Here is a 13,701-nt window from a genome sequence, read left to right as displayed (position 1 = left end):
CCTAGCTTAGTGAGTTTTTCTATGATTCCTGAGTGGGGAATGGTATTAAAGGCCTTGGCCAGATCAAGGTAGGCTGTATGAACCACCTTGTCTTCATCCACAACTCTGGTGACTGACTCAAAGAAGTTGACCAGGTTGAGCAGACATGATCTACCCTTCACAAAACCAAACTGTGTGGGATCTAGAGTTTGGAGCTTCCCTATATCCTTGTTTATTAGGTCCATGATGATACATTCCATAGCTTTGCATATCCGACTCATCAGGCTAATGGGGCGATAGTTCCTAGAGTCGGTAGTCACTCCTCCTTTGTGGAGAGGAAAGACTGTAGCAGTGTGCCATTTGGTAGGGACAAAGCCTGAGGTGAGGCTGTAATTGAACAGGGCACACAGGTGTGGTGCCAGTTCACTCTGTAGTTCATGTAGAACACAGCCAGAGATAATGTCATTCAATTGAATTTATAGACTTGTTTATACTTAGCCTAGTAAAGTAAACTAGCCCTATGTATTTTTTAGTCATTTTGTTGTAACTCCAAATTATTTGTAAAGTGTTTACCAATTACTATTGAAGAATTATAATTATTTTATTATAAATAAACAGTATAATGTTTGTCTCTGGTTCAAGGAATAGGTGAAAGAGGTCCTTTGCTCAGCTCATTCACCCAGTTAACAAATTAGCATATAAATGAACAATAATTTAATCATCCATTTTCTTTATATACCTAAATAAGTTTGTCTGTTCACGAATACAGTCAAGTAAAATATTCTGCAGTGGTACCTTTTTGTCAAACCACTCCATCCTTTATGATACCCTACCATTTCTTCTTAGGTCATTGTTAATATTTCTCAGATGAATGCCTGAACTGCTTTCTTAAAATCTACATAATCAAAAATACTAATACTTTCATTTCTATATCTGTATTGCCCACAAAAGGTCACCTGCCACCAAAGTTTATAATCCTGGTCACTATAATTTTTCAGTGTAATTTGGACACTGAAACCACAGAAGCATTTTATTAAATCTGTGCTATATATTCTATCAGACCAAATAAAAATCAAATCAATATATTTAGTAACCCACGACTAGCTTGCTCAAAAATATAAATACAGGAAAAAAATAATCTTACTATGAAATACAAATGTAAAACAAATGCATAACCAGATAGTTGCTACATAAGCTTTAACTAAAAAAGTAAGATTGCTGACTGTCAGCAAGTATTAGATTACTAAAATGAACTAACTTTAAAAAAGTCCTAAAAATAAATAGACTTTAAGCAGCTTCTTTAAGTGCTTCAGTGTAGGCTCAAGCCTCAAAAGTAAGGAAGGAGAGTCCACAGGTGGTGGACTTAGTATGTATAAGAACTCTGAACTGAATGGTAAAACTAGAACCTGGTTGTCACTAGCAGTTGTGAACCAGATGCTAAAAATGCTCAGATGCTCCTAACTGTAGGAGTGACCAAGTCCATGAAATACCTATTATATTAGTATTAGAAACTTGTATTCTGGTCTAAAGATAGACTGTGCATCCCTGGTGTTACATGCCTTATCATTCTGCAAGGATTGCAACTGACCATAGGTAACTATCTGTAGGTACAGGGTGGTACATTGGTCCAACCAAGAACAGACCAAAACATGCAAAGCCTTTAAATGGATCTCTGATGGAATAACATGCTTTATTTGAGTGATATTTCTCCAAAAAGAAAGATTTGGTCTTGAGGGAACAGCTTATCATTGAGCGCAATGCTCAAACTGCACACTTTAGACTCAAATTTCATTCACTTAACCTCACAAATTCAAAAATAATAGTGGTAGTAAGAGAAAGAGCCATGAAAGTACTTAATGTGGCATGAACCTTCATTACATCTGCCTTGTCTGAACTAAGAAAAAGTCAGCTACTTATTATCCAGTACTTCCTCTTGGTGTTAACTGAGCTGCTACTGACTGATGGAAAGGCATGCATGAGTTTTATCAGCATAAGAGTGCTAACACATATTCACCCCTCAGATGTTTTCTCTGGCTTCTTATCAGAAGAGTTAGGTGTGGTACTGTGGGTCACAACACTTTGAAAACTAAACCACAAATTTAACAAACAAAGAATATTGAAACTCCCTGATATACCTTTAAATAATTTTTGCGGGGGTGTTTTACAACCCTGCACCCCCAACAGCCTGCTACACCAACACTATTTGTATACATACTAACTCCACAAATACTATACTTTAAAGAAGAAAGAGAATAGTTGGAGATGCTGTAATTTGGGAATTAATATATATTCCCCACACTTCAGAGAACTGCAGTCAGGGTCCGCATAATTTCAACAACCACACCAATTTCTGTAATAGGCAGCATAGAACTGTAAAGGACAAATGCCCAAGAACAGAGTTCCCAGGAACCCCATACCACAAAGGTAAGATACAAACCAGTCAAGGATTTTAAAATATAAGTCATAACAGATATGCAGGCACTCCTTCAAGATTACATAGTCGAGTGTCAAATGTTGTGAAGTGAGTATGAAGGAGCAAAACTGAGTAAGAGCACTAATCTCTGACCATTAGAATAACACAGTATATATCATCCAGGGTCAACACCTTCCATCCCTTTTAATGTAACATGAGTGGTTATTGTCTTGGGCCAATTACCTCTACCATTCCAAGGTACGGCGATCTTGGAGTTGGTTTATATAAGATCAGGGGTAGTGGGGGTGCAGCGGGGGTTGTGTGCTTACATTTCAATAGGAAGCCAAATAAATGTTATGTTTGTCAGTTTTTGGTGTGTTGAATTTGTGTGATGGTTGGTTAGCTTTCTTTTTTCCGTACGTAAGTAATCCCAGGCAATTTTCACTGTTCTTGTGTTTAACTTTTTCTCATCTTTCCTAATTATTAATGATTGAACTACTATTTTACTTTGACAGACAAGAAAAATTAAAAGTGCTTGTAATTCTTTTGTTAGAATTGTACCGCACCCTATGAATGCTTGCTTTGACATCAAAAACATGAATGAATAGAATATTTAACATTTGAGTATGGAATATACAGAGCTATATAAAGTACTGAAGTCACCAATATATGGGACTCAAATGCAAATGGCATATTAGATGAAGCAGAGAGTACAAAACTGGATTTGCAAATATTGTTCAAAGTTCCTTTCTTTAGGCAGCAACATTACCACACACCTCCAAAGATTCATATAATCAAGTCAGAGGTCACTGCCTCTTGTGGAAAAGGAAAATTTCCCCTATTTAATGCCCAATTGAATGAGTTACACCTTTCAAGGATCTCTGTGTCCCTCATAATGGTGTAATACTTGCAAGCTTAAGTGACTGCATTACCTTAATGAGTCCCTTGTTTGGAGTTAGGAAGTCCTACTGAATTCTTATTTTAGTAGTGAAATTATACAGTGCTTTAGCAACGTACAGGATTTCATTATCAGCAAGATTTACTGTGCTTTTTGCAGCTAAGGGGAACTGTCCAACATTACAGATGTGTGCCTGTTTCCATTAATTTAAAACTGCTGATGATATACCAAAAATGTCTGATTCAGTTTGGTTCTGTATACTATACGTATGAAATTAGAATAAATTATTTCCTTCTAACACTTCAATTCTACCACGGAAAGCACAGAAGTCACTGTATAAAGGGGTAATGTCAGATCCGGAACTAAGTGATCTAGGTGGTCAACTAGGGCCCACTGGCTTGAGGAGCCCTGCGGCAGGGGAGGGGTGCCCACTGGCCAGGTAGACTGCCACAAAAACTAACATTGCTTCTTTAAGAACACACTCTGCATGCATTACATTTCTTCTTTAGTATGAAGTCTTTATTATGATGCGCACACATTTAAACAGAAACAGAGTACATGAGTTTTAGAAACAAGCATGGGAGTTATGCTATTGCCATTCCAGATGAACAGACAACGGAGCATTCATAGTAGGTTAGTGGGGAACAGTGTGTGTTGGGGGGTGGAATGACCCAGTTAGGGAGTTGCAGCTTGGTTAACTTATTCAGGCTCAAACCCTGTACCTTTAATACGGGACCATATAGCCTGAATCCTCTCCATCAATTGCCAAACTGTCATCACCAAGTGCATTTCAAGAACTTTCAAAGAATGTTGAGTTTCTGTTCATTTACAAATAATTTTTAGTTCTAGTATATTTTCAAACAACGTTGGGTATCTGTGCATTTTCAAGGACTGTTAAGCTTTTCATATTTTCAGAGTGTTGAGTTTCTGTGCATTTTCAAGGACTGTTAAGCTTTTCATATTTTCAGAGTGTTGAGTTTCTGTGCATTTTCAAGGACTGTTAAGCTTTTGCACATTTTCAGACTGTTGAGTTTCAAGGGAAGAGAAGTTTACTGTTACTAATGCTAAGTCTGTTTTCAGTGTATAACTTCTTTATTTATCAAATCAGTGTTTGTGCTATACATTTTCAAACATTGTTAGTAGCACAACAGATAGCATACTTCCCTTTGATGCAGATGGCTATGGGTTCTACTCCCACACCATGTACATGGAGTGCTGCAATTACAGTGCCTGCTTCAAGGGGGTGCTGCACTAATATATGTGTCCTCCTTTGGATGAGATGCCCATTACCTATGAACTTGTTGCTGTTTTGACAGCCATTTCCTATTGCAATATTAGCACCTTACCATTTTTTTAAATGTAACATGGGTAGTTTATTCTTCAAGGACAGCAGGGACTGAATTTGTATATGAAACACTTGTAAAGGTGTTTGCCAGCAGCAACCTCTTCATTAGTCATAGATCACTTTAGTGTGTAATTATTCAGATGACTTTTACTTCTGCAGGGATTATGCATATTGACTGATATTGGTGGGTTGTAATGTCAGACGTTTGAGTGGCCCTTTGTGGTTGAAATGTTCTGGAATGGGTAGTTTTTTCCTTGTTGGTTCACAAATTGTATTTGATTGCTTACTGGAAAAATGTTTAAACCTGCAAATTTAAAATACACTCTAACAAGTGCTGCTGCATTATACAATAAATATAATTTAGTATAATCAGGATGGTGCATCAAAGAACACACAAATATATCTATGGTCCAAAAAATGTGTCCAAGGGGCCTATGGTTTGAAAACAGCCCATAGGTAAACTTAAACTGCCACTGACCAGATATATTTTCTTTGAATGTGGGTTTCAATGCCATTTTAATAAATGTGAGTTTTGAGGGCATTGAAGCTTAAAGTCCATGCGAAGTCTATTTTCATTGTGAGATTGTATTGTTTTGTTTAGCTAATGGTTATCAGTGTTTGTTCTATAAAATTTGAAATAAAAGTTTTTAATATCTAATCACTGTAGGAGTAAATAAGAAAACAGTATGCACACTGACAGGTTTGAACAGTGTTTATGGTAACTGGGGAGAAATAGCCAAGTAATGGGACACTGGAATGGGTGGGGGGATGTTGCCGGGGGGTATTGCTGTGGGGGTGGGTCTGATCTATAACCCTTCATAGAGTCCCACTTGACCATGATCCAGCTCTGACTGCTTGTATGTGCAAGCTGTAACCTCAAGAGACAAAAATTGACAGAAAGTAGCAATTGCACCCATAAACTAGATGGCACAGTAAGGGAATTACAATTGGAAGTTCGTCAGCAGTTGGTACTGGAACCATAGTTAACCCTGTGTACTATGGACCTGCCCATTGTAGTAAAATATACTGACAACACTAAACTATTATGCTCCGTAAAATGGGAATGTGTTGCAGGGACCCTTCAGTGTACTTTGATGAGTATTCAGACTGGTTAACACAAAACAGAATATGTGTAAATTTAACAAAAACTATCATTATATTATTTGGTCTACTGAAGCATCCTGCTGTTTATTGGCTGTTTAATTTGAAAATTATGGCAACCCAGTTCCGTAAGGTCTGTGGGTCTCGACGGACAATGCATGTTTACTCAGCATATGGGTATGTTTAAAGATCTTCATACTGTGCTTTAAACATTGTTAAAACAGGTTAATGAAGTATTGTTTGTTTGTTTGTGTCTTTCGGCTTTTCCCGGTTAGGGGTCGCCACAGGGAACTCCGGTCGACTAATGATTGGCAGTAGATTTTTTACGTGCCGAGTTTGCCAGCCCTGATGCACAACCTTCAACAAAGGTACGCCCATTCATGCATGTCTCCACACAGAAGACGCTCTAGCTGAGAATCGAACAGCACAACGTCTTGCTGTGAGGCGACAATGCTACCGCAGCACCACCTGGTATTTAATTGCCAACATAACTGGACTCTGCAGCAACAGCCTGAAAATTCCAGTTTTTACACTTGCATTTTACCCATAAAGTCTAATTTATTTATTAACACAATTTTATACTGTCCAAAAATTGTGCAGTTGGCCCTAGGCTGATAAACATCACTAGAAATATGAATTTAAGAAACAAATCAGGCTTCAGAGGGCAAAATGTTATTGGAGCAGAACAAGATGGTGTTTTAAGTACATAATTGTAAATGTCTGGAATTCTTTTCTTCTGGCAGTAAAAGAAGCACTAGTTTTACAGTCCTTTAAATGTCATTTAAACTACTTAATGACAAAAATAAAATAAAAATACGGTCCTCATTCTGGGCACATCACTTCATTGCTTTTCATCCAAAATGAAATGAATCAAAAAATGAAAATCGGTTGTAGCCTATTTTTCTTAGAGTTACAGAAAGATTCAGTGAGGATCTCTGGGCCTAATGTGCAAGAGCTTCTTACTCATTCTTCAGTCTGAGAGAGAGAGAGAGAGATGTTGCCTTCAGCTGACTTCTGGCGAGTTCAGCAGATGCACGAAGTAGGGCAAAGAAGAGTCTAAGCCGTCTGTTGTTTTGGGGACAACATTAAGAGAGCTATAATAGAGGAGGTTTAATTAGACAGAAAGGCAAAGTGGGCACATAATGGCCTAGTCCTCTGTTAATGGAAGACAAAGATGCATACATAGGTGCAAGGCAAGAAGGAACTCAAGGATTATAAAGGGATCATTTTACAAAAAGGTGCTAGAGCAGCTGTAAAGTTTTGATGAGTGTTTTTTTACCCATTTTGCACTACTGGCTCAATGTCAGTGGCCATCCAAAATTATTTTTGAATACAATTACTGTATAATCTGCATGTTGTGGTATGGGGCAAATGCAGGACATTCTAGCCACATAGTGCTGGATGCTGTTCATTTAGAGGTATCTGAATGGAATTTCAGGCTACATGTAGACAGTTTTTGGATAAAGAAATCCCTTTGGATCATTGTTCCTGCTTTATGGGTATACCTACTGGGACATATTTGTGCCTGTCAAGGCATCACGTGTATATTCACTGAGCTTTCTAGATATAAGTATTTTCGGGCTTCCTATATATAAAAAATATAAAATCAAAATAATGCATTACATAATCTGGAAGAATGTTATTTGTATGTAGAAATACTGGAAGTTGAGAGCAGACTGGAAAAGCACTTTTGGTGGAACTTCTCCTGGAAAGAACATTAAGCCATTCTGATTTGAAGAATATTTTATGAAAATTGTTAGGTGTAGATTATCTTAGGGCTGCCAGTGTAATACAGAGGAAATTATTTATAAAAACAGACATAAATGACTATTTTGAAATTAAAACAGGTACTCTTAAGATCCAGCCACACTTGGTACCACTAATAGTTGTCATCCTTTCATCATTTTATGTGCCATTTACTGTAGCACTATATGTTCAGATGTCTAACCAGTTTTCCTCAGTCGAATATGCTAGCTCCTACTCCAAGTCACAAATTCTGTCTAGTCTGTTTAGTAACTTTTATGTGGTTCTGTGTCAAATGCCTTGCTAAAGACAAAGCTGATCATATTCACTGTGTATTTCAATCTAACATCATGGTTTTCCAGTCAAAGAATTCAGATTTGGGAACCTTTCAAGTCTCAGAATGGATTATGTTTGCATGTAATTCAGTCAAAGTATAATGGCTGAAAACAACCCTTTGCAATTTTTGAGGTTGAATTTTATACCTGTTGTGGTATATATGGGTTTAGGAGAATGGCAGTCTCTCCCCACATAGGGATGCAGGGGGACCAGGCACGCACGTACGCACGCGCGCACACACACACACACACACACACACACACACACACACACACACAAGCATTGTTTTGTCTTTACTAAAAGTGGGTTTCTGATATTTTTCTTCTGAAGAAATATAGTTAAAATACATTCGGTAAATCAGCATGAATCCTCAGATTTATATGTTGCTCTGGGCCTTTTGTCCCACAATTCCAATAATTTATTAGAATCCTATATTTATACATATAGTAGAGCAGGAAAAGATCATTTTAGATAGCATTTAAATAACTGTGTAGCAAACTCAGCTGTGGCATATGATACTCTGTTTTCAGTGGTAGAGAAAACACAGGTAAATTGAAAGGCACGCCTATGAATTACATAATTAATGAAAAATTCAATTAATTGCATTCAATTTGTTATATAAAACTGCAGACATCATTTACCCCATGGAAGGTAATTTCAAAAAAAAATTGCTTGTTTTACTTGGAATAAAGTTACTAGTAAAAAGTTAGTTTTGCTTCATTGAGTTATTCCTATTTTTAAAGTTACATATGTATTATTGATGATTTGGGTAGAGGTTCATAAGTTACTAGGCTACTGATGTTGAAGGATAGTAAGACGCCTGGCCTTACATTCCCATGAGAGCTTTTAGCCTTTATATTTTGCATAGGAGTTACTGAGAAATGGGCTGAAGAAGGATATGTTGTGACATTTTCATGTTCCCCCTATTCGTGAGGGACAGGGTGCTAAACCATGGGCGAATTTTCGATTACCCATCCGTTCAGCCAAATTTAATTTATTTTATTTATTTACATTTGTTGACTGGGAGTGTCCGACTGGACATAGGTCCATCTTCAGCGGAGGCCTGGGGAGAAAAACTCCATAGTTAAAATAAACAGACAATACTTACATTGGATTACATAGCAATTAACAATTTAACATAGCAATTACTTACAACATATTTACAGATGAAGAACATAGTACATCAGTAGACAACTAAAATCATTATCTGCAAAGTACATAACAGACATTAACAAATGTTACAATAAGAAGTTCCTGCTGTATAATAAGTACTAGGCTTATGAGCATCTGAGCTTGCTATAATCAAGGTAGTTAGTGGAGTGGAAAGAAAGGTAGTGGTTGGATGGGGTGGGTGATATTAGATTGGAAGTTGTAAGGGCATAGCCAGCATGTTTTTAGGTGCACCTTTAGTAAAGTTTTGAAGTGGGTGCATGATGGTACTGAGGTAATTGTGGGTGGAAGGGAGTTCCATAATTTGGCTATGGTGCAAGAGAATAGTGCTTCACCAGCAGAGTTATTGGCTTTAGTGATCTGCAAGTGATTTTTGTTGCTGGATCTTAGTGGTCTGGTGGTGCGATAGGGTTGGAGTAGATTCTGGAGGGATGGGAAATTTAGTGGATGGTTTACTAGTTTGTGGGCGAGTGAGAGTTGATAACACTGAAGGAGGTGAGGGAGTTGAAGCCAGCCCAGTTCAGCAAGTGAGAGACAGTGGTGACTACGGTAGGATGCCCCTGTGGCGAATTTGGCAATTTTGTTGTAGCAGGTCTCTAGCTTGTTTAGATCACACTGCCTTAGGTTGGTATATATTGGAGAGGCATAAAGTAGGGTGGAATTAAGGTGGGAATTTGCTACTGAAATCTTTGCTACTTTGGTGAGAAGTTGAATTAAATTTGAATAGAGTAAAATAAATACTTTGCTTTATGTAGAGTGGAAGAGAGTTCCATAAAAGTGGTATTCTCTGGGAGACAAACCTATCCCTCCAACATGTTCCATTTATTTTAGAAAAGATATTGAGATCCCTTACGTGGGTGCTTATGATACCAATGGCTTTGCAAATGTATAATAGGTCTGACAGAATAGTGCCTGCTAAAGCTCTATATATGAGTCAGAGGTTGTCTCTCAGTACCCTGTATTGTACTAAGAATAGGGACAAAAGTTTGAGATGGTCTTTATATTTGTTTTTCAATGTAGGACCTTGATTTTTTTTTTTTAGTGGAAAAGCATTGTGGTAATTTAACTTGTGACAAGTGTTTTGGACAAGTATATACTGAAAGGAGTATTATAACCAATGATCAGCCTAATGAGTGCCGAGCACAGTGGAATGATTACATCCCTGGATTTAGATGCAATACCTTTACACATAAACTGTATGATGAAAAAGGACTTTCTTACAACAGTGAATACATGTTAATTAAAGTACAGTTCATTGTCAGCATGGGTCCCAGATCCCTAACTACAGGATCAACTTGCAGGGGTGTGTTGTCATTGTGATAGCTGCAAGGGGAGTTATGCTTGCCAAGGGGTACATTAGACACTTATGCACTTCTAGCATTTAGTTTAAGTCCATGGTTTTGACACCAGCTATTTATGTGGGACAGGCCCTCTTGAAAGATATTGTGCTCTCTGGGGAGTTTATGATGGTATCAAGTTTACAGTCATTTGCAATTCTGTTAAGCCACAAACACTTAACGTTATCTTTAATGTCTGAGAAGTAAGTGACAAAAGGAGTGGTCAATGGACTGAACCCTGGGGTACACCATTAGTGCCAGCTCTTTTGGAGAATGGGGAGCCACCCATTCTTACTTCCTGGGTTCTATTTGTGATCCAGTTTGTTATCCAGTGGGTTACACAGGGATTCACATTTAGTTGGGAGAGATTATCTATGAGATCTTTGTGTGGGATGGGGGTGAATGCCTTTATAAGGGCATTTTGTATTTGAAAGACCTATCATAAACCACATTGATATGACAAAATTTGATAGCAAGATCTATCTAGAAATGAGGCTAAAGAATTTAAAGGATAAATTATTGGACTCTAATCAAGTGTGATTTATATATATCTTCCAGACTTGAAACTGATGCCATGAGTACAAGCTTTCTCCTTAAAATAAACTGAATAGATGAGCACTTAAAATGTTTTCACTTATTGAATATATAGCTAACTACTTTCCAATAAAAAGAATCATCAAAACTGTGTGTGTGTGTGTGTGTGTGTGTGTGTGTGTGTGTGTGTGTGTGTGTGTGTGTGTGTGTGTGTGTGTGTGTGTGTATATGACACAGTGACATGTTCTTTGTAGAGCTGATTTCCAATATTAAGTTGAACAAGGTTTTATTCCCTTTAGTGCCGCTTATAGATGAAGCATTTGGGGTCAGGTGATAAAGCAAGACAATTGCATCAAGGCAGTAATCCAACAGGATGTTCTACATAAAAATCTACCATACATGAATGACATGCTATTGACACTGGTAGATCTTGTGATCATTGTTACTACAGCATGGAATCAAAATACCAAAGTGGATTCCAAACTGTTTAAACAGCTATACATGAATATGTTGCATAAATTAACATTTTAAATTAAATCTATTTCAAAAATATATTGTAGACACGAAAAAGCAGGGGCATGTTAATGAAAATAGAAAACCAGCATGCATATGAGCTAAAAATCTGGTTTATTGCAGTGCATCTGTTCACTGACAAAATACTTGCTGTGGTTAACAGGGGAACCCATGCAAATGCTGTCTGTATAGACACTAGGAAGGTATCACTAGGAAAGTATCATAGTATAAAATGCAAACAGGTGAGAAATAAACTGTAAATGGACATGTATCCAGTCGGACTTTCCCAGTCAACAAATGTAAAATAAATAAATAAATACTGGGTTATATAAGGGTTTATACCTTATGTAAACCAATTAAGAACCCCAACAGATAAAAGACAACTATAAACCAAAACACCTGCAGTAGTACTAGTGAACCAACAACTTGCAACCATTAGTTGTAAAATGGCACATAAATTGGCTAAATGCAAGCTTTGTCTGGTATTTTTTATAGGGGAAAACCTCTAGGAAATTCAAAGATTGAATATACAAACACCTATTAGATATAAGAAACAAGAAAATGACCAGTGCTTTGCATAAACATATAGAGAATTTTAGTACTCATTGGTTTGCTTTTTTAAATATAGAACAAGTGCACAATGACCCTCAGGGATGGTTTATAAAAGAACATCTCGAGGCATGTAAATTGAAATGGCAATTGAGATTTAATGCTATGTGCATTCCACTGTCAAATGAAACCGGTTCAATGAATTCACTTTTAAAACTGAAGTGCTATAATGCTGATGTTAATTGAAAACTAAATTTTAATGGTTAGTTTTAGTCATGTGATTCTAGTTCTTTGGTATTTAATTGTGTTTTATAACTGTGATTTTAGTTCTGATGAAGTTCCGTTATTTTAGGAATGAAAACGCACAACTCAAGCTAATAAATTTATGTGCCATCTTACAATTCCTGGTTGCAAGTCATGAGTTTACTATCACTATCGCAGGTGTTTTGGTTTATGCCTAACCTCTTGAGTTTGTCAACAATGTATGAGTGGGGTATTCTGTCAAATACCTTGGTCAGGTCAAGATAGGCAGTGTGTGTCATTTTGCCCTCATCAGTTGCTTTGATGACCTTCTCAAAGAAATCCAATAGGTTGAGTAGGCATGACCTTCCTTTGATGTAACCAAACTGGGTTGGTTCCAGTATCTGGAGGTTTTCTATATCATTACTGATCATTTCCATGATAATTCTTTCCATGGCTTTGCATATGACACTAGAAAGACTTACGGGTCTGGATGGCCCACCTTTGTGCAGAGGGACAACAGTTGCTGTTCTCCATTTGTTAGGCACAAAGCCTATTTGGAGGCTATGGTTAAACAGTGGTTCCAAAGGCCTGGTAGGTGACATTTCATGTTGTTTAGAAGGCATCCTGGGATATTGTCAGGGCCCAATAATGCAGTGTTTTTTGACTTATAGACAGCAATGAGGACTTGTTCACTAGTAATAGTAGGGGGAAGTTATATTTGATGGTATCTCATGAGGGGAGGTTGGGGGGAAGGATGGATTAATCTGTAGCTGAATTTGTCTGCCAGTAGGTTTGCAATATCTTCTGACTCAGTATAGGTGACTCCATTAATAATGAGTTCTGCACACAATTGCGTATTCCCTTTGAGGCTGAGGACATAGTTAAAGAATGCCTTGTGATTGTTCTTGGCCTGGGATGCCAAATTTTCCTCAAATTTGACTTTCCTAGACTTTATTTTTCCTTTGAGGTGTTTGTTTAGTTTTATGAGAGTGTTTTTATCCTGCTGTGTGTTACACCTCCTAACTTTTGCCATGATTTTCTTCCTTCTGGTGTAGAGCCTATTGATTTTGTGATTCCACCAGGGTGGCTTGTTTTTGAGTTAGCTCTATTCTTATTCCTGGTGGGTACAGCTGCCTCTATGCAGCTATTAACATACTTGTATAGGGTTTCTGAGAAAAGTTCTGCATAGGCAGCAGTGTTCTCAAGGTTTATGGGGTCTTGAGATTTTGCCAGATTATCAATTAATAGTAGGAACTTAGTCTTAAAGTAGTTCCTGAACATTCCAGAATTAGCTGGGGTTCTGGATTTTATTTTTACTTCAAAAGAGACCATTTTATGGTCTAAACTTACCAGACAGAACATTACACTAGGAGGTGTGCAGCACTCTCCCATATTAGTGAGGAAAAGATCCAGTATGTTTGCGCCCCTGGTCAGAATATTACCAATCTGATTCAGGAAGTTTGTGTTTAGAAAATCCTGGAATCTCTGTGCCTGCACGTTTAGTGACATATATGCTCCAGTTAATAGTGGGGTAATTAAA

General features: G+C 37.4%; 1 protein-coding gene across 1 annotated transcript in view; it reads right to left on the bottom strand.

Annotated features, from left to right (window-relative positions):
- Nucleotides 1-13,701, bottom strand: part of LOC122814856 (chloride anion exchanger-like) — a 526,231-nt gene that overhangs the window by 449,247 nt on the left and 63,283 nt on the right. The window lies entirely within an intron of this gene.

The sequence above is a fragment of the Protopterus annectens genome, chromosome 11.part0, assembly GCF_019279795.1.
Source record: "Protopterus annectens isolate FY-2018-M chromosome 11.part0, PAN1.0, whole genome shotgun sequence".
Lineage (NCBI taxonomy): Eukaryota > Metazoa > Chordata > Ceratodontiformes > Protopteridae > Protopterus > Protopterus annectens.
Note: the sequence above shows the minus strand (reverse complement) of the source record. Positions and strands in the feature narration are given on the sequence as shown.